At 32.6% G+C, this 25752-nt stretch overlaps 1 long non-coding RNA gene across 1 annotated transcript in view; it reads left to right on the top strand.

The window, feature by feature from the left end:
• The first annotated feature begins 14880 nt into the window (after window positions 1–14880).
• LOC144366498 (uncharacterized) overlaps window positions 14881–25752 on the top strand; it is a 41609-nt gene continuing 30737 nt past the window's right edge. Inside the window, exon 1 of the long non-coding RNA XR_013425562.1 lies at window positions 14881–15045. This is a non-coding gene — a long non-coding RNA (uncharacterized LOC144366498). The remainder of the gene's footprint in view (window positions 15046–25752) is intronic.

The raw sequence follows: 25752 nt of genomic DNA, 5'->3' as shown, positions 1-25752 counted from the left end.
ACACTGGCTGCAAAAGCAAGAGGTTTGTTTATTGGGACACAGGCGCCTGTGGGTGCCCAGCAGAACCTCAGCCGGAGCTTTGGTGAACTGGCACACCGGACTTGGGGATACAGAGATTTTTATAGGGTTTGGGACAGGTTTCGCGCGCACGGGAAGCAACAGGTTTCTTATTGGTTTGTTTAAATCTAGCATATAGGCCACCTAGGGGGTACAGGTCTGCATTCCAAAAACCACAGGTCTGCATTCTATTCTTTCTCTTCCTGCTTATCTGTTCCGGTTTATTCATTCATGCCTCAGGATGCGGGTGCTCTGTTCTTCAACCGGTTGTCCAGAAAGCATGCCTGGCGCCTGAACCTGTTTATGGCGTGCCTGGTATCTTGGTTCATATCTTGGCCTTAGGTAACTGGGCTGACTGGGCTAGGGCCTTTCAGGAGAATTTGAATAACAACTACAAGAAGAGGAAAAACAAAGAACAAAACAACAACAAAAAATCACCCTGGACATTACATCATTTTCACTTTAACTAACCAGAGGTAAAGTACATCCATGAAAAATAAATATACAGAATTTGGTAAGACTTTCTTCTCACATGTTTTATTTATATATATTTACACACACACACACACATATATATATATATACATATATATTTTATCTATATATGTTGGTTTCACATTTTTCTAGAAAGAACATCACATGCAAATTTCTTCCTGTGACTATCTCTTGATGCTGTAACAAAATACTGTCTCTCTAGCTAAAGGGTTTAAGAGTGCAGGAAAACTTTCAAAAGAAATTTAGCTTTAGAAACAACTATCTAAATTGGAATGCTACATGAAACCCTTTATAATTTTGCAGAGTTGAGGGGGTGTAGAATGAAAAGGACTAGAGACCATATGTTGATATTCTGTTGATATGTTAAGAAATATGCCAGTTTTGTTTCTTATTCCCTCTTAGATGTTTTCAGAAGTTGTCCTGTATGCTGGTTGACAAAAGCCTGCAATGTTGATGTTTAAGGGCTCTTGATTGCTGGCAGCAAAGAATTCCAACTGTGCTGGCACCCGAGATAGCATCCCCACATTTTCTTCCAGGATCATCACCTTTGTTCTAAATAGCTCCCTCATAGTGTGAACAGAAGTCATATGTTTTAGATTTTCTGCCTTGGCACCCAGGAAATCAGTATGATTGAGTAAACATATTAAACCTCCCCTGCATTTCCAGCCTGAACAGATGTTAAGTACAAGCTGATCCACCTACATTCAACCCGAGAGAGTCCACATCCACAGCTTGTTTCATTTTCCTTTTGCAATTTATATAGAAGCGTAGATTCTTGCTGGCATGTATAAATGTGCCATTTAAGGCAATCAAAAATGGTTCCACATCTCACTTGATTTCCACAATTGTTCCTATAACGATGGACTACTGAGGAGAGAAACTTAATTTCCTTGGCAGATCTTCCCACGTTGAAGCAACATGTTCGTGGAGAGCCAATATTCAGTAATTATAGCACAATTCCTCACAATTTTACAATTCACTAACAGTATGCATTTTCACAATGTAAAGCTGATTTTCCTTTAACCAAATAAAACATGAAAAGATAGCTGGAAGCAATGGGCAATCTAGATCATTAGATGATTGATGTAAAATTAGAGGACATTTAGACTGGAATAGATTGCAAACACCAGGGAGCTTAGAAAACTTGTAAGCTCTATATTTTGAAGAAATACGTTGTTGATGCTCTTGCAGCTCTTGGTAGCAACCTACCAATTAAAAGAGAAATAGGCTCAAAATGATTTACCTACTGGTTACTTCAGGTTACTATTTGCAATTATTTTACTTCACACAGACATTTCCAGAAAGTTCTCTACATATGCATTCACCAAAAAGAAATTTTAGTTCTAATTCCATGCCTCCTTTCATACTATTTATTTCAGCTACTAGCAAAGAATTGAAAATAAGTAATCACAAACATAGAATATCACAATTATGCTTAATAGTTTAATGTTGAAATAATTGTCTAATCAAATGGGTGATAGTGTTTGAAAAGCCGCCTCTGTGAATAAGTGAAAAGATACAGATATTACAAGCCTTCACCAATGTAAATGATCACATCTTTTATTTCTGAATATTATTAGTTTGTTTTAAAGGTAGTGAATATGTAAATATGCATACATACTGTGATTAATGCTTTAGCTAGGACAATAAATAAATTATGGAATTTGCCAATAAATGGTTGGAGTTGGAGAATATCATGCTAAGAGAAATAAGCCAATCCCACAAAACCAAAAGCTGAATGTTTTCTCTATTATGTGGATACTAATTCACAATAAGGTGGTGGTAGGGCACTAGAGAAGAATAGCATTACCTTAGATTAGGTAGAGGGAAGTGATGGGAGGAAGGAGAGGTGATGTAGGGATAGGAAAGATAGTAAAACAACACAAATATTATTAATGTATATATATATGGAACTACATGATCAATATGATTCTGCAACATGTATACTCAGAAAAATAAGAAATTATATTCCATCTATGTATGATACATGAAAGTGCATAAATGCATTTTACTGTCATGTATGACTAATTAAAACAAATTAAAAAATTAAAAAATGAATTATGTAAATATTATGTTCTATATTCCTTCTGTAACACAAGTAGCCATGACATGAGTTCTTTGAATCCTGCATTCTTCACAGCAGGGGAAAGTAAAGAAGGAGAGGGTACAAAAACAGTGCACACACACAAATATCAGAAAGAATGATAGAATAATGTATGTGATAAATATGTAATGAAGCTTCTCACAGCATGCTATCATGTAAACATAAACAAAGGAATGGTGGAAGAGAGCTCTTCAAGAGCATAGTACAACTAAACAGGACAGGAATGTATGATTTAAAGTGTTACATATATTATTATATATATTATTATATATATTATTATAAAGTATTATATATTACATATAATATATATTTGGAGGACCTCATTTGGCCAATGAGGCCACTGGAAACAAATAAATAATTGTGCCTGAATGGTATATATTGGAGTATTCTGAACACTCAGCAAAATGTAACATGTATGTATTTGTCCCAGCCCTCTAAAGATTAGGAAGGGTCATGTAACAGGTGGTTTCCAAACTACTGTCCCTTTGGGTCAGTTTAATGCTATTCAACATGACCTTCTCCTTCCAGGACTACTGTGAAACTGCTTTGAGACTTTCAGAATTAGTGGGCAGAAGCTGGATTCCTCAGAGACTCACTAGGAATATAGGTGATTTTGTGAAGGCAAGAAATAAATGCTTGATGTCTTAAGCCACTCAATGGTAGAGGCAATTGTTACATCTGCTTAGCCTAACCTATGCTGATTAATACTTTGTCAGAGAGAAATAAAAACAAGAAATGAAGTGGTTCTGATACTACACTGGATAGATGTGAAGCAGATATTATAACATTCTCTCCTGTGTATTTGTGAGGATTTGTTATATTTGCCAATGTTTAGAGACATGGTAGTGTATTTACATGGATTCAATTGTATTAACTAGTACATATTCATTTTCTTTAGATGTATTTAATTTATGTAACAAGCCTACCAATGTCATTAAACAAATGGACAAAATGAGCAATGGAACGTTTTGTGCTTCTTATTGAAAAATGAACAAATATTATTACAGTAATGAAAACTACTAGGTAATAAAATGTTAAGATTGAAGAGGTTCTTTTCTACCATTTAATGGACAAGTTCTAGAAAAGACAAGTGCTGTAAATAAAACACTATTGCCATGGCAACACATACTTCAGCTTTTAACCTTCCATCACACAGAAAGAATTTTAAACATTTTCATATTTTCATAGTTTGTAATAGCAGTGATGACCTCTGAATTTTCTGGAAGCTAGTAATTGGCAAAGCCTCAGGCCTTCAACTTTTTGACCAATCTACTAGGAGTGTTTTACCTAGGCTTCTCATTACTTATAAAAATTCAGTTTATTTTCCAAGCTCAAAAACTTTAACACAGTATCAGTCCAACCACATAGAACCTGAATCATGCAATTTTAAAAATAAATGTCTTACGTAAGTGGTAGATATACCTCACGTTGGGCTAACATTTTATATACACAGATGTCGGGTATTTTTGTGTGTATGTACACCTATGTGTATATGGTTTATATGATTCTGTAGATGTGCATATGTTAGTCAATTTATTTTTATTAAAGTTTTTGGTAAGTCAGAAAGTCATTGATAATGCATAAACATAGTAAATGAGACTGTTTGATTCTCTATTGACATGTAGCTATAATATCACAAACCTTGAAGATTAAACAACACAAAATTATAACTTTATCATTCTGTTGGTCAGGAGTTTGAAAAAAAATGGGTTTATTCTTTTGCTTCAGTCTTACAGGGCTGCAAGCAGAGAATCAACCAGGCTGTGGTCTTATCCGGCTAAAGTAGGGAAAGATCCTCTTCCAAACTCCTGTAGATTTTGACAGTTTTCAGAAAGTGCTGGAAGGCTGCTATTGTTAGCTATTGGCCATGTACAGTTTCTTTAGGTGTGGTCCTCTCCATACCAGATCAACACATGGCAATTTATTTTTTTTTCAAAGCCAAAGAAAAAGAGTATCTCTGAGCAAAGCAGGCAACCATCTCCTGTGCTATAATCATGCACATGCAGTGTTACATTTACTATATGTCTTAGTCCACTTTTCCCTTCTGTAGAGAGTAACAAAAGATCGGGTAAACTATAAACAAACCAAAAAAGGTTTTTCTGGTTCACAGTTCTGGAAGCTAGGATGTCCAAGAACATGGTGTTGGCATCTATTGAGGGCCTTCATGCCACATCATAATTTGGTGTTAAGAAACAAGCCAACACATATAAGATAGGGAGAAGAAAATTAGCCAAACTTAGCCTTTTAATCTGGAAGCCACATTGGTGATAATCCTTTGCCAATTCTGAGGCAAAAGCATTAAATTATCACAAACCCTCATTACCTAATCTCCTAGTAAAGTTCCCAACTCTAATCTATCATAATAGCAATTCAATTTCAACATGAGTTTTGGATGGGATACTAAAGACATACCACCAGGTACTATTGTTTTGAATAAATCATAGCCCACAATGATGGGAGATGACCAGAAAGTGGGGATTATGAACCATACAGGTTTTATACCTTGGATCTTTTCACCCAAGTTCAAAATTATTAGAAATTATATAGAGGTAATGTTCTTGTATCTAGAAAAATCAGTTATGGAATATTCAATAAAAAAAAACTGCAATTACCTACTGTGGCAGTTAGAGACTCTATAAAATTGTAATCATTTCCTGTGTGGTCACTTTCTCATGGAAGGTATTTATCAAAATTTCACTATATGTGCAAAATACTATTCCTATATTACTGATTTCTACTTTAGGCTGTAAGAGTTTAGAGGGAGTATCTCATGGTGAAAGGAATATAGACATTAATGACCAGTAATATATACGTTCAGGTCCTGGTAGAATCATGTTTACAAGCTTCAACAACTTTTTGTAAGATTTAATATTGCATATATTCACCCTACTTCTTATAAAATGGATTTAATTGCACATGTTTCATTTGTTTATTATGGCTATGACTTGAGAATCTACTCTGTAGTCACATCTACCTGAAGTGCTGATAGAAATATGAAAACCACACTTATTTCTTTGTGTATGTCAAAATACTTATATATACATGGTGTATTTTATATTACCAGAAACCCATAGACCACGCTATCAGAAGTCAATTCTGCTAGAAAATAATGCAAAGAATAATATCAGAAATTTTTCAGCAGGCTAGGTTCAGAAGGAATTCAGGCATTAGGAAAGTCAGATTCTGCTACAGCTGTGACTTTTTTTATAGTCTATCTCTTTTTTATTTTATAATGCTATCAAGTAAAAACTTACAGAAAATATTAGTTGAAATACATGCAAATTTGGTTTTGCTCATGAAAAAGGGAATGACATATTTTGACATAATTCCAGCTCCACTAGGAACCTTGGGTTCTCTGGGGTAGATGTGGGATTCTGTTTCATTTGAAAACCTCATTTGTGCCCTTTTAAAAGGCATTATTGACTATATAGCTTTAAAACAATCTTTTTCTAGAATACAGGTTAATATGGCAGCTCCATAAACTGTATGCTAGATCCATAAATCAGGGGAGTGACATTTTTTAAATTGTCTTGTGTTTCCTTTGTGGGGGATACCCTATGACCACTAACTATAAAACTGCTGCTATGTGATTTCCTCTGTGCTACAGTGCACCAGGGATGGCAAATCAGATGCTTCTCCAAGTCAATTTTTATTGAATTGGGAATGATTGTTGCAGAGGACTCCTATAACAAATTGGAGCTCCGAAGAGGAGCACATCTGCATTGGCTCACTTTGCCTGCCACAGGGACCTATTGTGGCCCATATGCTGAGCATCTCACAAATGGCTTCCAAACATGTAGGCAGTCATAACAAATGACAACTTTCTCATGCTGTATATTAATATGGTATTTAATATGTGCTCAGGACGGAATTCTGTCCACCCCTTCTAAATTATTGTGTTAAAGCCCTAATACTCAATGTGACTGAGCCCCTCAATACAGACTTAAGGGCTTGATATTGTTGCACACTTTTGTTATTCCAGCTATTTGATTGGTTGAAGATCACAAATTTGAGTCCAGCCTTGGGCAAAAGCAAAATTATGTGTCAAAATTTAAAAACACACAGGAGCTGGGGATGTACCTCCGTCAGTGATACAGCACCCCTGAGTTCAATTCTCCTACCACAAAGAAAAACAGACACACAAACAGAAAACAAATTTTGGTACCAGCAAGTGGAACACTACTGCACAAATACATAAAACTGCAGAAGCAACTTTGAAATTGTTCAAAGGGTAAATGCTGGAGCAGTTTTGAGGGATATGTTAGGGAGACACTTTGCTGTAAAGGGACTGTTGCACACTGAAGTGGATTCTGAAGAAGGCTCAGAAAGGAAAGAAAAGAACTGAAGAGAAGTCTCTAACTTCTTAGAGAAAACCTGAATAATCATGAATAGAATGCTAGCATATATGTATGGATGCTAAAAACCATTCTGCAGGCTGGGGATATAGCTAAGAGGTAGAGCCCTTGTCTAAGCTCACTGTGGCCCTGAGCTCAATCCCCAGCATTACAAAGGGATTCAGTCATTCTGGTAAGGCACAGAAATGAGGAGCAGTTTTTTGAAAACTGGAAGAAAGATGATCCTTGTTATTAATATGGTCAAGAACTAAACTGAATTGTGTTCTGTAGAAGAGAGAACCTGTGAAGGATGAAATCAGATTCTTAGCTGAGATTTCTAACCAAAATATTGAAGGCATTACCTGAATACTCCCATTGCTTACTGTTAAATATTAGAAGAAAAGGAGGAAGAAAAGAAGGAATCGTCAAGAAAAAAAGAACTTGAACTTAAAAGATATGGAAAATTTTCAACTGGGGATATTGCAAAAAAATTTTAAAAAGTGAAAGTATGTTCTGTGAACAGCAAAGAGGCAGCTGAACTTTTTATTGTATGATAAATGGAAAATATAATTTTAGCTTATTATTCCATTTTTATAGTTTAAAAAGCAGCAAGTACCTGAAACATTCAAAAGAATGTGAATTTTGCTCAACCTTTAAGGAAAATAGTATGTTTTATTTAAGAGAAAACTAGAAGACTCCCTTTAACTTAAACAAGGAAACAATTCTTCAGGTGTTCAGCTGAGGAAATTTTTACAAACTCACATTGAGACAATTTCTAGTGCAGATTGAAAAGAATAATTAAGTCTTACAGCCTCTAACATAACACACAAGCCATAAGTTTAAGCTAAATTTTTAGTTTGAAATGCTCAGACTATATAAATAAATTCATTACTACAAAGTGATTCATGCTGACAAATATAAACTATTTATTTTTTTCTGATAAGCTACATTAAATTGGCTTCCAATTTGTCAAATTCCAAGGGAAATACTGTAGTGTGTGTGTGTGTGTGTGTGTGTGTCCATATTCATGGGTCACTCTTACTATCCTTAAATTATTCCACTGTATCTTAAAATCTTGGGTATTCCTTATATAACTGAATTAATAGAGAATGTCATAGAATACTTTTGTAATGTTGACAAAGTCAAAAATTATGGAGAACTGGAATAAAAAGAATCATTTATTACTCATACCAATAAATCTATGCCTCAATCTACTTGGATTTGAGAATATTCTACATCAGTTAACTAGTTATGTATACTAATTTAGAAGGTGAATTCCTCTAAATCCCTTAAACACAAATAAGATAAAGAACATTTCTCTAGTTTAGCTTTTCTAAATCCTCTCAAAAGAAAGAAAAGCTTAACCTTTTCCATTCTATGCTACAATGTTGTTTAGAGATAGTATAATTCAAAAAATCTCCAAAAAGTTTTATTTTTATGTGCATGTTTACATGTACCTCTCTGGATCTTGATTGTGAGAAACTCAACACAGAATCTGCATTATTTACTAATTACTTTGTTTATCACAGTAGTTCTAACATGAGAGAAGGCACTGAGACAAAAGCTGAGATATTTCAGAACCATGGAATAATAGTGGGGAGTAAAGGTTATAGAAAGGTTGACCAATGGGTACTAAGTTACAGCTTTAAGTGAGTTAGAAGTTCTGATGTGCTGTTGCACAGTGAGGTAGCTATAGATAGATCATGTTGTCCATTTAAAAAACCTAGAAGAAAGGATTGTGAATGTTTTTTTTACATTTTTAATTTATTCTAATTAATTATACATGACAGTAGAATGCATTTTGATACATCACACATAAATGGAGTATAACTTCTCATGGTTCTGGTTGTACATGATGCAGAGCCACACCGGTGGTGCAATCACATATGCACATAGGGTAATAATGTCTGCTTCATTTTTATCCTCATACCCCTTCCCCTCCCTTCATTACTTTCTATCTAATACAAAGTACCTCTATTCTTCCCTAACATCCTCCCCACAACCTCCCATGCTTACTGTGAATTATCAGAGAAAAGCATTCAGCCTTTGGTTCTTTGGGATTGGCTTATTTCGCTTAGCATGGTATTCTATAGATTTTTTTGAGTCAGTGTTCTCTAAATATGACTGCACATCTGATTCACTTGGAAAATTGATGTAAAATAACAATGCTAAGCCCCATCCCAGATCATATCTATCAGGTTCTCTGGGGATAGAGCTTCAACATTGCTATTTTTGCTTTAAATCATTTCAGATTATTCTAATACACAGCCAAGATGGAGTACTATTTTAACTCCCAATCTATTTTTGTGATTTTTACCATAAAAAGGTGCATGTTTGAAGAGCTATATATGTTTTATTAGATTTGAACACAAAGGTAAAACACAATAAACAAACTATCCTTTCACCCCTTGTCATTCTCTACCCCATTATGCTGTATTTTTTCTTTAAAGCACTCATCATTGTCTGATTTTTAAAAAATTTTTATATGTATTTATCATTTTTTTGCCTCATCAAACCAGGAGTTCATCTATCTTGTCCATGCTAAATCTCAAGTACCTGCATACTCAATAAAGGCTTATTACATGGAGGGGAAAAGGAATAGTAGAGGTAGTGAAATAAGAAAAGAAATATCATTCATTTTTTTTCCTTCTTCATGGAACAGTAAGGTCAGAGTGACCTATACATTCCTCAGATGGATTTGATAACAGCACATCTATAAAAAGCTCCAACACTCTAACAAGAACTAGTGTGACCCATCTAAGTGCATAGCAAGGGCTATATGTGAGTTTTTTCTTTTTTTTTTCTTTTCTTTTTTTTTTTGTGTGTGTGGGGTAATATTTTAGTTAATCAGCTTGCTAATCCTTCTTATGTTTAGAAACAAGAATGGTTAGTACAAAATACCTGAGCAGGTTAGTTTGTGCAGGTTTCTTGGTGGCTGCCATATTTTCTCTGTGAAATATGAAGACAAAAATCAAACTCCATGGGTATAATCAATATCACCAAAATGTATTATTCAGAGTCCAACTGGATATAGAAAGGACGGGTCATTTTCAATTTTACTTGAATGGCATGGGTTATTACCTCATGAGCTCCTTGCATACTACCAGAGCCACCTCTGCTTCATTTTTTTCACTGCTTTAAATTCCTGTCCTTTTCATGTGCATGACTGCCATGGCTGGATATCAAACTTTTTGCTGGTTTTATTACCTCTTTCTCCACATTAAAAATTTTTCATAGATTTCCAGTTATAGTTACCATTGCAGAGTTCTTAAGAGTGCATAAGAATTTCAAACAAAAGTGAGAAATACACACACACACACACACACACACACACACAATAATGCATATATTTTTAAAGAAGTAGTTTAAACCCTTCTTTCTCAAGCAGTAAAACTGCATTTTAATAGTTGGTAAATCTTGACTAATAAATAATTCTTTGAAGAAATAATGCCTTTTATGTTTCACTATTTAATGTGATCATCTCACACTGCAACCTAATGTGAGTTACTTCAATTGCTTTTGTACTTGATGAGGGACCAATTTTATAGAAAAAATAAATCACTGATATATGTCATTGACTTAATACTATTTAGCAGCAATTCTTACATAGAATGTGGTATATAATGCATTTTTAAAATTTCATTAGTATTTTAAACACCAATAAGATTGTTATATATATAAAACTAATGGTAGTATAAGCAATGTTGGAACTAATTTCCAAATGAGATTGGTATAATGAAGCATCAGGTATAAAGAGAATTTTAGAGATTTTCATTTCAGTTTTACCAAAGTTTTAAGTAGTTATTTACAATAAATTCTAGTTGGTTAAGATAATGATTTATTATGAAAAATAAATGATTTATGATCTCTTCACAACAAACATAATCAAATACAAACACACTCCTATAAACACACATACACATATGCATGCACATATATACATGCAGAGACCTATACACACACGGATATAAACAGAGAACGTGCTATTGCAAACTGTTTTTTATCTGTTTTGCTTTATTTTCTGACCTATGATATTGCTTTTTATATTGCAAGTCCTCAATGATATTTTTTTTAGAAATCTTAGTGAATGAATGAAAGGAGGAAAGCATAAATGTATGAAGAATTTCTATACAAAGAAATGTTTAAAATACATCTCAGTCTTTGAAATACAGACATTAAAAGAAAGCAATAATTTTATGGGTGTTTATTGAGTATGCTTTCAGGATTTTAACAAAGCCATTAGATAATATTGCAATATAAGACAGTTTGTTTTTTTCTTTACGGGTACAGAGGGGATTCACTACAGAGCCATATCTCTACCTGTTTTTATTTTTTTATTTTGAGACAGGGTCTCACTAAGTTTCTCAGGGTCTCAAATTTATGATCTTCCTTCTTCAACCTCCAAAGTTTCTGGGATTATAAGCATGTGCCACCATACCTGACTAAGATAGACACATTTAAATAAAGGTATTGCTTACTTGGAAAAATATACTAATTTTTTTAAATGACATTTTTCTTAACAAGTTGATATTAGCTACATGAAATTATATCTTTATGTGAAATGTTTGGCATTTAGAATTTGCTTTAAATTGTACCTTATGTGAGTTTTTATAGCAGCAATATTTATATTTCATATGCTAAAATATGGCTATATTGTTCTTGTGAATACAAACTCAGTTCATTATAGAGTATATATTTATAAGTGAATGACTTTATAAGGAACCTAAATATAATTATGTGCAATTAAAAGAAAATTGAAATATTAAGAAAAGAGCATTCACCTATAGCAATAGAAATTGCTATTACAATCAGGCTACTTAAGATGTAGGATGGAGGTCATATTCTTAGTCATCTTCATGCTCCACTGACAAAAATCTGTGCTTTCAGCTTTTCTCTGTAGTAGGTCCTATATCAAGGACTCTCAGGATATGTGTCCTAAACTGTATAGGCTTTTTAATATTTTATTTTAACTTGATAAACATACAGGCAAAAAAAGTGTCTATTAATGTCACTTTCTCCCAAGAAACTAGTGTGTCATATATAAAACTAGCAATACTGAAAGATGGGTACATGGAAAATATACATCTACTATCAAGACAATTTTTGTTTTTGAAGAATGAATAAACCCACAAAGAATTCCTATAGTCTACAGCTGCATATCAAAGCAGCTGGCCAGTGTAATGCTCTGCTGATGGTCCTTGTCACACAGGAACTTGGAGTGAAGGAGACAGCTAGCCAAGGTCATGCCAGTGTTGCAGTGAGAAGCCATTTACTAGGGAGCTTGATTGAAAGAGCAGCAAATGCATTGCACATTAGCTGCACCTCCCATCTGGCTATTATTAACACTTGTTCAGAATATTTGTCCAAGCATTTACATCTAGCCCACCTTGTCATCATTCAGTGTCCTCAAAGAGCAGAAATATAATTATCCAGCTCAGAGAAAACATAAAGTGATTTTAAATCACTGCGTGACACAAGATGGAGCTGTAGAATGCAGAATTGTGCAGCAATTCTGCAGCAAGAAAACGAGTGAATTCTGAGGCAAAGGTAAGACCCTCACATGCAGAATAGATTTGTGTATGTTCTCTAACAAGTGTGCTTGACTCTAGTTTCATTTCAGAGGTGCCCCCTTAAATTAATTATATAAATAAAATGTGAACTAGAAAAAATAAAATGCTGGCACGTAGGTGACATGTAATCAAATACTAGAAGTGAAATTGCTATGCAGCTTAAAATATGGATTTTGCATTAAATTAACATACACTACAGATAAAAAACAAACTTGCATTCCCATTATTTGTGTCTACTTGGAAACTATGCTATGGTAAAATCTGTTTTATTTTGACTCTTCTGATTTGGAAATAGTTCTTCCAGTTTTTTGAAATTTAAAATAACAGAATAAAGATTTTCTTTTTCCGGTTAAATTCAAATGATATTATTCAATTACTAATGAAAATTTATCTTATTTTTAAAAAATTTTACACTTATTTTGTCTGAATGCTGTTAAAATATGAATAGCTTAATTAATATACAACTCTATGCAATTTATTTAGTCAATTAGGAAGCCTCTTCCAAAGATTATCTCACCAGATTTCACTATAACTAGAATTTGTGATAGTGATAATAATATGAACAAAATTCATTTACTTCCTTAGAGAAATTGTCTATGAGGAAAATAATTCAAATAAAATAATATCTTGCACTCTTATTTACTATGATTATCAAATTGTTACATATTTGTTTAGATGTAAAATACTAATCATAGAAATAATTGTCTAATGTGGGATCATATATATGACTGTCAGAAAAATCATATAGGTTCGAAAACACTATAGAAACAAAGTTGGAACAGTATTAATAGAGAAATAGCCAGCATAAGTTAGAGAAACAAGTTAGCAGTTCTATTTTTTTTTATTTTAGCAAGATCTTATTAAAAACAAGGAAGTGACAGAAGGACATCTAGAAAAAAATAGGTTTAGCAAAACCATTAGAAGGCAAAAATTTTTTTCCCTAAAGTTCATGTTTGTGAATTAAATGTGCCTGTGAAATCTCATTACAAGCAGGTTAAATGTTATGTTTTCTATTTTGTGGGTAATGGTGCCTGCTACACTGATTGTTTCTGGAACCCCATAAAAGGAGGATGAATCGTAAGATGTCTGTGAATAGAAATCGACAAGCACACATGACCAGTGCAATAAGGACTACTTTAGCAGCAAAATAATCTTATCACCACTGGAAATTTACATGTAAGTGTGAAGTAAAATAAAAACTTCCCTCATTGCATCCATTTCATAGCTTTTTAAAAAAGTGTGATTAGTAAAACTGCAAAAAAATGTTTATAAGCAAATATATAATAAGCTTCATATATTTAAAAGTTAATATTAGTGAATATTAATTTATTTTTACAAGCTGAGCACATCAACAAAATCAAGATAATAAAATAATTTATCATCCTTAAGTGTCCTAATACTTTTCTAATTCTTTCCTCCTTCAAAATCTATCCCTCAGGCAATGATTGCTTTTTGTCACTATAGATTAGTTCGTATTTACTGGAAGTTTATAAATGAAATTATAGAATATTTACTATTTTTCTGTTTGCCTTTTTTTTTTACTCAAAATAATGACTTTAAGTCTCATGACTGTTGTGTGTCTCAATATTTTGTCCATTTTAATTTTTGAGTAGTATAACATTTTATGGATATATCACAATTTATTTAGGCACTGATTGATGGACATGTGATTAGTTCCTAACTGTGACTGCTTTGAATATTTGAATACAAGTCTTCATGCAGGATTGTATTTTTATTTCTCTTGGACTGTCTCTTTCTCTATTCTAGGTGATGGAACCACAGGCTATTCTAGGCCTTCTGTAAACTCCAGGGATTGTTCTATCTGTGCATTTCTGCTTATTCTTTCCTTAGCTTTGATAGGTGCTAATGAAAATCAATAAAATAAGTCCTTAAGACTTGAAGGGAACTCTTTGCAGCTTCCTTTGTTTAGGAGTGAGGTTCTCCCTGGGACTCTTCCTTGTGAACTATCTGTACCTCCTCAAACTTTTGTCTCCTCAGCTTAGGGTGGTGGTGGGGCTCTGATTTCATTTCAATATGCTGCAATCTGGATGTTCCATGTCATAAACTGGTGTAATTTTAGGGTCTACCTTCCTCCTTTCTTTCTTCTGAGGGATCACTCTCCTCTGCTGAATGGACAGTTACATTTAATATGTTCAGATATTTTGTTGGATTTTTTTTTAAAGTTACTTAATGAGAAAGTGTGTGGGGTAAGTCAGATTCTTGTTATCCCATCATGGACAGAAGCATGCATAACTTATAAACCCTTCAATTAAAAGTCAACATTGAAAAGAGGTGTTTTCTACTGTCAGAGGCTACTTACTAGAGGACTTTGGAGAGATGGATTGGGAGTGGTGTTTGCTGCTCACTGACAAGCTGGCAGAGCTAAATATATCTGTCAACTCTTCATTCTGTGTGGACTTTCAGTAACTGGAATATTGCTGAAATCTGTGGTCTGGTTTCTGCTGAAATACTTTTCTGTCTAAAGGTAAGAGGTAATTCTCACATGATAATCAGGAAAACATGAATGGAATTTATGTTTCCTTTAATGAGTGCAAGATTTAATATCAACTTAACTCTCTGTCTCCCTAAATATTTCTCAGTTTTCGTTTTAATTGTTTTTGTTTATTTGTTCTTTTTTGTTTTGTTTTACCAGTCATGGGTAGATACTGGGTAAGATAGAAAAAGTAATGTTATTTTGCCATATTGACAATAAAGACAGTTCAGTTCATCTTTTTTATATTACACACTTAAAAAAAAAAGGCAGTCTCTTACCCAACAACTTTGCCCAATGGCGTCATCTCACTTCAACAAAGCACTTAAACTGTTTTATGGAATGCATTCAACATTCAATTCTATTCTATCACTGGGAAAGGGGATTGTTACAAAGAGGACTATGATGTATCCCCTGTCTTACAGAACTTATAGTCTGGTTTGGAAGACTGGAATTTATAATAAAGGATCAAGTTATACAATGAGAAATACTGAGGAAAAGAACCAAGTTATACAATGAGAAAAAAATGAGGAGGCTGTCAAAGTAGCATCTCCAAAAACACGTGACTTCAGTCCAAAATTACCTGTTGAGTGGCACCAAAATTTGCAGCAATAAAAACATTTCCATTACTTGCATATTGTTTTTTTTGTGTTTTCCCTACAGATATATATTCAACTTTACCTAGTTTTTGTTTATAAGTAAATACATTTCAGAAATAACAGTCATTTTTTTAAGAAAATGTGGAGTATGTGAAATCAACATTTTGATTAAATTTCTCACTGAATTCAGTATTTTGAGATTTAGATGAATTCAATTTTAAAAAAATAAATGATTAGGAAAACAAATATTTGGACCGTGTGGTGGCAATAAACCAAATGTCACATACTTTAATAATCCTCTGTTTTCCTCAGCTTTAAAATAGAAATGTCATAGAAAACACTGTTAGATTTAGCAAACAAATACTAATTGAGATTTATTCACTCTCACTTTCATTAATTTTTGCCATATTTATAAATTTTAAATAATGATTGATTGATATTAATGGAATACACATTGCTTAGAAACGTATTTGAAATTATGTTTTACATTAATAACATTTGAATGAGACTACGTGAATTAGAATTTGAATGTTCTTAAATGGGATTAAATTGAAGATCTGAGAAAATTGGTATCATTAGAAAACACTTTAACTTTGATTATTCCTACTGCTGTTAACTTACATTCATATGCATTATTACTAACAGAAAAGAATGTTCATGTAGTAATCGAAGAGATGAAGTGGAAACAGCATGAAAGTCACAAAAAATAACTTGGATAAAATTACACTAGCAAATGAAACAATTTTAGAATCAAAGTTTTCAATAAAAATTCTATTGGGGAGAAACTTTTTAAAAGAAAATATAAATATATAAATAAAAGTTGAAAATTTCATGTGGTACATAATTTAATTTTCACATGAAATCATCTTGAAATGACAGGAAAAAACTATAATTTTCCTAACCTGTTACATATCAATGAACGGTAAAATAGTTCATATGCTTCCAAAATATTTAATGACCCGTAGACTTATCTAAAACACTTACAGTTGAAATATAAATTGCATAATGTTAGCTGTGTCTGGCATCTTAATTTCAAACATTTATAACTTTAAAACTTTTCATAGAAAACATTAAGCTTGAGAAGATTTAGTCATTATGTTCTTTATTTATTTATGAGTTAATCAATAAAAAGTCATATAATTCAGCATTTAATTTTGTGAAGAATTTTATGTAATTTGTATTCAGTTCAGTGAATTTCTGCAATTTCTTTAATGTTTTGACAGCAAATAGATGTATCATTTTATTCTTTCTTATTTTGAACCCAGTGTTTAAGTGAGATCTTGTGAAAGTATTTACAGCCCTCAAGAACATAACCTGAATATTACAAGGATATTATAAGATATGAACTATTTTGAGAAGCTCCAGATTGAATTCTCCATGCAGAAGATGGCTAAATAAAAAAAATGGAACTTCCACTATTAAAACCCACTATCTTTTTAGACTCCTTTAGTTTCAGTTGCTCAGCAGCAGTCTTCCAAAGCTGAAATGATTTCTCCCCTTTTTGATCAAGACCATGAGAACGCTGTGTTTGGGGACTCAAGCTGGCATCACCTTCCCAGAGTTTCTTCCTTCAAAGTAGGTAGTGATGCAGTTAAATGGGCAGTGCTGGTAGTAGTAGATTGGGGGAGGCTGACTTCAAAAGCTACAAAAGTAATGCCGGTCCTCCAAGTATTTCTCCAGGGACTGGCTGGGATGGTTCTTTTCTGGAACTTGACAGACCTGTGTTCTTTTTGCTCTGCCACTCTTGGAAAATTGAGTCAAAAGTTCCCCTCGGGAACTTTGCTGTATTTGTAGTCATTGCATTTTACCTCTTGGGACTCTTCCACAAACTACTGTTTTTTAGTTAGAGAACACAATAACTTTTCATTGTGACTTTGTGTGTGTGTGTGTGTGTGTGTGTGTGTGTGTGCATGTGTGTGTGTGTGTGCATTTTAATGAAAATAATAGTAAATGTAAAATATAAATATGAAAAGAACCTTTGATATAATATGCTCAATGCATATTCAATAGTACAATAATTCCCTGTCAAGTACCTGTCTAGTAATCCTAGCTTTCCTGAGTGCTGGGGATGAAATGGGGAATAATACACTGTCCTGCTGAGAGGGAACACACCTCATTATTATCTTATAATTACTGGCATTATATTTTAAAAATAGATTGTGTGTGTCCCTCTCTTAAATTAGCTATATGAATAATTCAAATGTAAATGCAATATAAGAGCATAAAAATAAGATTATTCAACAAAAATATACAAAATAAAAGGCACATTCTCCCTTTTACAAACTTAAGACCCTTACAGAGTTTATATAGATTGCTTTCCTTCACTGAAAAAATTAGCAAGGGAATGTTGCTTTGTCATAAAATCACTGAAATTTCATCAAATAGGTGGACCTAATATAAATACTTTATCAAAGATCATTAATTTTTTATTTTATTTTTGGTTATTAAAAATTTTGTCACACTTATATAGGTAAATTCAGGAGAATGTGATATTATAGTTCCAAGTCACAGAGGTAAAATTGTAGCCTCAAAGAACATGTTCTTATTTATAATTTTGATTCATATCGTTATTGATTGAATCATTCAATAATTATTAAGTATTTACTATATACCAGATAATACTATAATTTCTGGGAAATACAGTAATGAAAAGTAGATAATGTCAGCATATTTATGGAGTTTTCATTCTAACTGGAATGGATAAAAGAATAAGTAAATAGGTATATATTTATATAATTTAGATAAATGCTATGAAGAAAAATGAATGATGGCCAAGTTGCTATCCTTTGTAGGTGGTCAGGCAAATCCACTCACATAAATGACATTAAAGCTTAAAAGGCAGGAGTGAGGTAGACATGAGGATGTATGTCTGAGAATTACTCTCCAGATGTAAGAAAACATCAAGTTCAAATAATCTGATCCAAGAATCCGTGTTTTATATAAAGAAGATGGAGGAGATCAATACAACTAGGATGGCTCAGAGCAGGGCAGAAGTCTAGGAGATGAGATGAGAGAGGTTGTGAGAAATCAGATCATGTGGGACCTTGTGGGTTACTATAAGAGCTTGCCCTCTGAATGGAAAAAGCTAATGTGATTTGCCTAATATTTTAAAAATTTGTTCCAGGAGTGAGTGGTGATGCATACTTGTAATCTCACTTACTCAAGAGGCTAAAGCAAGAGATTGCAAATTCAAAGCTAGCATAGTCAATTGAATAAGACCTTGTCTCAATATAATAAATAAACACATAAATTGCATGAGATACAGCTCAGTGGTAGAGTATCCCATATATATATGCATTTGTGTGTGTGTGTGTACATAATATTATCCAATAGAAATATATGTGTGTATATATGTATACACACACACACACACACACACACACACACACACATAAATGCACTTATTTATTCCCTTTTTCCTTTTTCACTACTTAGGATTTCATCCAGGGCTTTGCACATGCTAGGTGAGCTATATTTCCAGCCCCCATATGTACATTTAATTACTCATTACTGGATGCTTTTTGGAAGAAAATGTTGCCTAGAAGATGAATTATTTCAAACTACCCATATTGTCGATGTTAGAATTGTGTTCTCAGATATATTTTAGAAATTAAGATTTCGCATATTGATCCTATGTTTTCTTCTAGCAGTTACAAAGTTTCTAGTCTAATTTCCAGGCCTTTGTTTTACTTTGAGTTGATTTTTACATAGGGTGAGAGATAGGGATTTACTTTTATTCTTTTACATTTGTTAAGGTTATCTTCTCTCAAATGACACTTCACAACTGCTACAAGAAACAGGGTCAATATGCTAACATATTGGCAGAGACATTGATTTTCTTTAAAAGACCCCTAAATTTCATGAAATAAAACAAAAAATCAATAAGTGATATAGAATTAAGTTAAAAAGCTTCTTCACAATAAAGGAAACAAAAGTTTAAAGAGAGAGTCTACAGAATAGGGGAAAATCTTTGCCAGGTGCTGCTTTGACAACAGATTAATATTTAAAATATATGAAGAACTCAACTTCAGAAATCACTGGTTTGTCTTCTGTTCCTATGTTTGTCTTTACAAGAATGTCACAGAAATGGAATCACACAGAAGGTCGCCTTTGGAATCCAGTTTCTTTCACTTAACACAGTGTGTTTGATATGTCTACAGGTTGCTAAGTATAGTTCCTTTTTGATTCTGAGTAGTAGTTCATTGTTTGTTTATCTTCCCCAGTTGAAAGGCATTTGGATTGTTTCCAATTTTTAGTAATCAGAATAAAGACACTATAAACACTCACAAACATTATATATATGAACTTAAAACCACCCAATTGATAAATAGGAAAAAAAAAAAGAAAAACTGAGCAAATATTTCTCAAAAAAAGGAAATACAAGGGCTGGGCTTCTGGCTCAGTGGTAGAGTGCTCGCCTTGCATGTGTGAGGCACTGGGTTCAATTCTCAGCACTGCAAGTAAGTAAATAAAATAAAAGTTCATTGACAACTAAAAAGAAATTTAAAAAGGAAACATTTTAAAAAGGAAATACAAAAAAATACATTGAGATTTCATCTGCTTCTATCAAAATATAAGAATACAAATCATAATAAGTCTTGGTGAGGATGTAGGAAAAAAATGCACTCTTATACATTACTGGTGGGACTGCAAAATAGTACAACCACTTTAGAAAGCAGTATGGAGATTCCTGAAAGACTAACAATGGAACCACCATAAGATCAAATTGTTCCTTTCCTCAATGTTTGTGCAAAAGCACTAATCAGCATACTATAGTGACACATGCACAACAATGTTTAGAGCAGCACAATTCATAATAGCCAACTTATGGTACAAGTACAGGTGCTCATTAGCAGAGGAATGGATAAAGAAAATGTGTATATATAACACAATAGACTCAGTGTATGGTTGAGATATGAGGTGTCCCCCAAAAAACTCATGTGTGAAAAAATGAAAGAGCTTTGAGACATAAAATGATGAGATTATGAGAGGTAAAACCTAATCGGTGGATTAATACACTGATATGGAGGTAGGTCACTAGGGGTATACCTTTGAGGTTTTTATTTTGTCCTTGGTGAGTGAAGCTCTCTCTATGATTCCAGGCTCAAATTTCTTAGCTGCTTCCTCCTATCATACCCTTCAGCTATGATGTTCTGATTCACCCAGATCAATGAAGTCAGGCAAAATATGGCTGAACCTTTAAAATTGTGAGACAAAATAAACTTTTCCTTCTCTAATTTGTTATTGTCAGATATTTTGGTCACAGTAATACAAAATCGACTAAAACACTCAACTCTAAATTGGTATGAAATTATGGCATTTTCTGGTAAATGGAAGAAATTAGAGAATATCATGCCAAGTGACAAAAAAAAAGAACTTTCAAAAATGTAGGAATCATTTGAAAGAGAAACCTAGTGCCTAGTTATATTACTTTTTCCTACATTGAAGCCACCTGAAGAAAAAGTCACATTTTTCTTGCCATTTGGAAGGTTTAATTAAAATGAGCTCAAAAGGTAAATTAATTTGAAAGTTACTTGACAAATAACAAATGGAACTTAGAAGAAATTAGAGCTTCCTCATACCTGAATTTTAAGTTTTTAACAAAATGAAAAGAAAAATTAAAAATTCATTATTATTAAAAAATAATAGTTCAAAATGGATTTTTAACTTACAATAGAAAGACCTTCACAATGCTCAGGATTTGCATCATTCTGCTGCTTCAATGTTAATATGACACATAAATTTAAGTGTACGTGGAAAACTAAGATTCCAACCTTCCATTTATTGATTTTATTTAGATGACAAACTCTCACTGATCAGAACTCAGTTCTTTAGGATTTTCTAATCTCCTTAATGTCCAGCATAGAATCCATGTTCAGTGACATCAGCTGTATGTAAATTAGATTTGATTTGTCAGTGGCCTGCTGAACATCCTTTCCTTTACTTACTCTTATTCTATTTACTTATTTATTTTATTTACATAATGTAGGTCAAATTTAATTTATGAATACCTAATTTACATATATTCCTATGTTGTAATATAAATTAGACAGATAGCCTACATGTAGCATTGATGGGAGAGGAATATTTTAACTAAGCATAGTTGATAATTTTTATTGTATTGCTTTTGTTGAGCCTATCTTTTGTGACAGTTAGATCTTGATTTCAGTTAAATCAAGAATTTGTATATTTGGAAACTTTAATCTTTATTAAATTACCTTAATAAGATTTGCATCACTGTCTACAAACTAAGCACACCAGGATTTGCAGACCTCAAGCAGTTATTTTATGTAAAAAAGAACAGAGAAAAAAAAGCAACAGGAGATTTTACTAAAGATTTTACTAAAGAGATTTTACTATAGTGTTCATAGCTAAAATTCTAAAATTAAACTCAGGTAGCTTATGTCCTCTCTTGATAGATTAGCCATGATGTTAATATTAAGAAAAATAACAACAAAAAATATATATCTATTTATGGCATTGGGGCAACAAAACAATTTAATGAAATCTTACATGAAAAAAGTAAGCTCCAGTTCATTGACTCTACTTATTTTCTGTGTGAGTGACTACAGCAGGGCATAGTGCCTAATTATATAGGCAAAAGCAAATCAAACAAAATGGATATGGACATTGATTCGACCTCCCTTTATAGGCTCATATTTTATAAACACCTTGCTACTCTCCTCTGTTATCTGGTAGGCATTTCATTGGAAAAGCAAATTTGGCCAATATTTATATAAGCTAAAAATGCTTTCACACTATATCAACTGAAATAATAGAAATCAAAGACTACAAGTAAACTGAAATATATTTTATACCAAAACAAAGTACATACCTACTTCAGATTAACAAGTATGAGGAAACAGGTAATTAGATTCCAATGTTGCTTTGCTTATGATGTGTATGTGTTTGTATGTCTTTTGGGGTGCCACAAGCACAACCTAGCTCATGCAAATTGCATGAATATATAAGTAAAAATAGAATAAGAGAGGGTGATGGACAGAATACTGAGAAGTTCACTGACAAATTCCTGCAGACAAGATTTTATAGCTATCCTCTAGGTGTGTTTGATTTTATATTCTTTTTAACATATGTGGAGTTAAGAAAAGCAGCTTCAACTTCTTGAATTCAGTTTTTCTCCAATTTGCTTTAAGTATAACTTACACGATTAACTACTAACCATAATGAAAATACTATGAAAATACATATAATTCAGGAGTGATATTTTCTTTCCATATATTAATAAGTTATAAAAATGTAATTTGAAATTATATAAATTTTAAACTTTGCAAATATTAAAAATAAGATATTCAGCATATTGTAAGTTATGTGTGTCTATCACTAATTATAAACATTAACAAAGAAATATATATATATATAATTTTACTGGTAATATGTAAATAATTTTCAACTATTTGTGTGGATCCAGGATTTTTCAATCACATTTCTAGATAGATTTTTTTTAAATTCTAGAATTATGAAGGAAATTTTTTTTTGGGGGGGGAGGGAACTCATCATTATTTTTACAATTTAACATGAGTGATTATCTATTACCTATCTGGAAAAAAATAATAATGAATTATTTAAATTTTTAAAATGTTAAAAATTAATCAACTAATTATCAGATTCCAGAAGAATCCATAGACTATCCTATCAAACTACTTTGCTCTTTGTAATTGGAAAAGTTATATTAGGTGGTTGATTACTTTTTTCAAATACACAGTATGTGTAAAATTATTAGTTATACTCACCGTATGCTATACCATTTCTTTTCTCAGTTATGATTAAAAAAAAATCTTGCATAAACTAATCTTGATTCAGTAGGTACCTAAAATTACAGAAGTAATTGATATACATTCATAAATACACATATACATATCTGCATCTTTATTAAGAATAATATTGTTAATAAAGAATAATATTGGCATAATAATGAAACTCACAAATGATGGCATGATAAATCTCAAGTGAAAATGGATGACAAGCAAAATGTGAAAGTTTATGATGGTTATGTGACAATTCTATTCCTTAAAAAAGGTTTAGAATACAATCAGAATAGAAGAAAAATTTGTAGACTAGATGAAGTGGACTGAGCAGAAGGGAGAAGGGATGGAATAAGGTAGGAACAGCAGAGTTAAATCTGACCTTACTTTCCTATGTGCTTATATGAATATATCCCAGTAAATCAAACTATCATGAATATCCACAGAATACTAACAACAACAACAACAAAAAAAAAACCCAAAAACCTAAAGATAACTAGCAGAAAAAATTAGTAGAGTAGTGAAGCAGGAGACATAACAATACTTTATCAAAAACTATATTACAAAGAGCTGTAGTAACAAAAACAGCATGGTATTGGCATCAAAACAGACATGAAGACCAATGGAACAGAGTAGAAGATACAGAGACAAATTCACATACCTACGATATCTAATATTGACAAAGGCGCCAAAAATATATTTTGAAGAAAAGACAGACTTTTAACAAATGTTTCTGGAAAAACTCAAATTGGAATGGATCAAAGATTAGAAATTAAACCAAAAACTTTTAAAATGTTAGGAAAAAAAAAAAAAGGATCAACACTCCATCATATAGGTGCTGGCACTGAGTTCCTTAACAAGATCCCCAAAGCATGAGAAATAAAACCAAGAAGCAATAAGTGGGATAACAGCAAACTTAAAAGCTTCTGCACATCAAAGGAAATGATTAAAGCCTGTCTACAGAATGGGACAACATCTTGGCCAGCTATTCTTCCAATAGGGTATCCAGAATATATAAAGAACTTAAAAACTTAACATCACAAAAACTAAATAACCCAATCAATAAATGGGCCAAAGAAACAAACAGAATCTTCTCAAAAAACACACAAATGGCCAACAAATTAAAAAGAAGTTCAAAATCCCTAGAAATCAAGGAAATGCAAATCAAAAGTACACTAAAATTTCATCTTTCTCCAGTCAGAATGGCAGTGATCAAGAATAAATACAATAATAAATGCTGACAAGATTGTGGGGAAAAAGGTACACTTGTACATTGTTGGTGGAACTGCAGGCTAGTACAAACACTCTGGAAAGCAGTACAGAGAATCATCAAAACACTAGGGATGAAGTCATCATATAACCCAGATATCCCACTCCTTGTTATTTTCCCAAAAGAACAAAAATCAGCAGACTATAGCAATACAGCCACATGAATATTTACAGCAGCAAAATTCACAATAGGTAAATTATTAAATCATCCCAGTGATGTCCAGCATTAGAGGAATGAATTAAGAAATTGTGATACACACACACACACACACACACACACACACACACAAGGGAGTTCTACTCAGCCATAAAAAAGAATGAGATTATGGCATTTGCTGGTAAATGGATGAAAATGAAGACTATCATTCTAACTGAAATAAGCAAAACTAAAAAAAAATTGAAAGGTCAACATTTTTATCTCCTATGCGAAACTAGAGTAGAATAAAAGAAAGGGAGAGGCAGGGTAAGATAACATAAAGGTAAAGATCAGTAATACAGAATGAGATGCAGAGACAGGGTGCAGGGAAAGGGGAAGCAATACAGAATGAATATTTTTAAAAAATTATGATGATGTGCATACATAAATATACCAAGGGTACTTCACCTTTATACATAAGTAAAAGGAACCAATCAAATACAAAGAATAGATGAACACAATAAATTTAGTAGAGCAGATAAAGGAGAAGAGGGAAGGAGAGGGAGGCCTGGAGAGTAAAGGGGGAGAAAAAAGAGGAATCGTGAACTGAAGTAGATTCAAGGCATATGAGATTTTTGAGATGAACCCAACTACTATGTATAGATATAAAGCTCTAAAACAAAAACAAAACTCAATGGAATAGAGAGAAGAGAACAGGGGAGGGAGAAGGGAGGAAAGGGGGAAATACTGGGGACTGAATTAGAAGAAATTATATTTTGTGCTTCTATAACTATGTTAAAATTAATCCTAATATTATGTATAACTATAAAGAACCAACCAATTGAAAATCGTTTGCAAAAACTGGAAAAGAAAACCTGATGAAAAAAATCTTTGCTGAGATTTAAATGCAAATTTTAACAAGGAATCTTTTTCT

This window comes from Ictidomys tridecemlineatus, chromosome 9 (assembly GCF_052094955.1).
Source record: "Ictidomys tridecemlineatus isolate mIctTri1 chromosome 9, mIctTri1.hap1, whole genome shotgun sequence".
Lineage (NCBI taxonomy): Eukaryota > Metazoa > Chordata > Mammalia > Rodentia > Sciuridae > Ictidomys > Ictidomys tridecemlineatus.
Note: the sequence above shows the minus strand (reverse complement) of the source record. Positions and strands in the feature narration are given on the sequence as shown.